Raw genomic sequence first — 2,414 nt, 5'->3', positions numbered from 1 at the left:
AGTCGTCTACAATTGAATATACACTAATTTTTTCAAAAAATATTATTTTCAATGTATGCTAGATGACAATCACACAAATGTTCATCTTCCATCTTATTGTGAAGTGTGGCTTTTTTTAGATTTATGCCCGAAAAAGATCGCTATATAGTAGCCATAGAAACATGAAGTGCGAGAATAAGAGTTACCACTTTATATACAAGATGATATAGACTTAGCTATTCTTCAGTTTGTGACAATTATTTACAGCTTCTAAAAAAAGCTAGTACTCTAAGAATGCAATCAACATCACAAAATAGAAATAGAAAAGGAAAAGCTGGTTGGTAGAGTGCCCCATTAGACCCACTTATGCCGAGTATTTGACACAAACAAACATTGAAAGAAGACAGACAGAAGGTCCCTTTGGTTTCAGATGCACTTGTTGTATATTAAAGAGACAACACATCACATCTTTCTCTTATTATTTCTCACACTCTTTTCTCTTTTTGTGGTGGTTTTTGCAATCTAATACCATCACTCTTGATGATTCCATTAAGCTATTTGTTAATTATACTTTTGGTCTAAGATTCTTTATTAAATCCCTTTTAACTATTGGATTTATGTTGTATAAGAATTAATGCATATATTCAAACTCAAACAGTATTTGTTTGGTGACAAAGGATATTATTAAGTGTTTGCTAAACAAACACGCATTGAGCAACATTATTGCTTGAGTGTATATGCCTGGATTTAGGCTTGTGTAGTGAATGAAGTTGTGCGGTCATGAATCCAATATCTTATGCAACATGGACCCATATTTTGCTTTTTGAAATGGCGAAAAGGGTTCAAGCCCTCTTTGAACTCTTAATAAGCCCGTCCATGACTCACAATGGGGCTACACGAGACTGTCTTTCCTTTTAAGCTTGGGGATACATGCAGGGAGTTGTTGGGTTTTTGAATAAATACTCACTACTTGTACCACTTAACCTAGTGGAGATGGGTCAAATCAGATGCAAAGGGTGTGTGCTAGTTTAGGCAAGAGACAATTTAATAGTTAGAGAGAAGAGAAATCAACCCTACTCAGAACTGTTGTATTAGATTTGTCACTGCATTTTCGTTCACCGTTGAATCAAGAAGAAATTTGAACATGTTAACAACTTCTAATACTATATTCAAAATGATTGGATTAGTGAGAAGTCATCTGATGTCTGAGAAATCGAGTAATTATAGTAGATAATTTTTTGGGTTTTCTACTACTCTTAGTTCTCTATTTCAAGCTTGTTGATATGTTGTTTGCCAATTTTAGACAATCTTATATGTTGGAAATGTTTTCCACATTAACATTGCTTGTATGATCTTAATTACTGCAATTATTTATTATTGTTTTTCACGTATTCTCCAAGGGAAATTATTTTCCATTGCATTAATTATTATTGTATTCAATTTCCCATCCCAAGTGACATGAAATTCCAATGTAGCAATGCATAGAACGCAAGACCATTGCCCTAACAAACCAAAACCCATCTCTAGTTAGAAAGTGCTCCAAATAGCCAACCATATCACAAAAATAAAAAGTAAACTACACTCACACTCATAAGTTTTAGTGAACATAAGTTTTAGTAAACATAAGTTTTAGTAAAATTATATAAACTATTTTTCTATTTTTTACACCTATATAATTCACCGCTTATTAAAAACATATACATTCTGCATGAGAAATAAGTGTAATATTTTAAACAAAAAAGAGTGATAAATGTAATTAAGTTAAATAAAAAATAATATTTTGTGGAGACAAGTCTAAATAGTATAAAAGTCAATATCTCTTCATTATTTTTGATTCGTTACAATATATTAAATAAGAGTGATTTTAATATCCCCTTAGAGTTATTTATGCACTTTATAATGAACAAAAAATAATGAATAGATATAGAAAAAATAATAACACTTTATTTCATATTTTGTTTAAATTAATTACATTCATCGCAATTTTTTTTGCTTAAGAGTAGTGAATGTAATTATACATATAAATTAAGGGTGATTTGTGTAGATACAAAAAGATAGAAGTGATTTGTATAATTTCACTGAAACTCGAGATTGTCAATGCTATTTACTCTAAAATAAATTACTCGATTGAGATAATATCATTTATCATTAATGTTTAATATCATTGATTCTTTAAAAATTAATATAAATGAGTTGTAAATGATGTACTGATTATGTATAAAAAAAATACTAACATTGCATAAATATTAGAAGTCTAATAATAAACTCAAATAATTTAGCTTTTGTTAATTAGTAGCCAATTTAGGCAGTCAAAATGTTGGACCAGACTGGTACCGAGGAGCCTCCAACCACCGGGGAGTTCCATTGTTACATGGGTATGGGAAGAGTGAAGAGTCACAAGTGAGACACCACGTCTTGAACCAAAACCTTAAGGC

Source organism: Lupinus angustifolius, chromosome LG07, assembly GCF_001865875.1.
Source record: "Lupinus angustifolius cultivar Tanjil chromosome LG07, LupAngTanjil_v1.0, whole genome shotgun sequence".
In the NCBI taxonomy this organism is placed as follows: Eukaryota; Viridiplantae; Streptophyta; class Magnoliopsida; order Fabales; family Fabaceae; genus Lupinus; species Lupinus angustifolius.
This window is presented reverse-complemented; position numbering follows the sequence as displayed.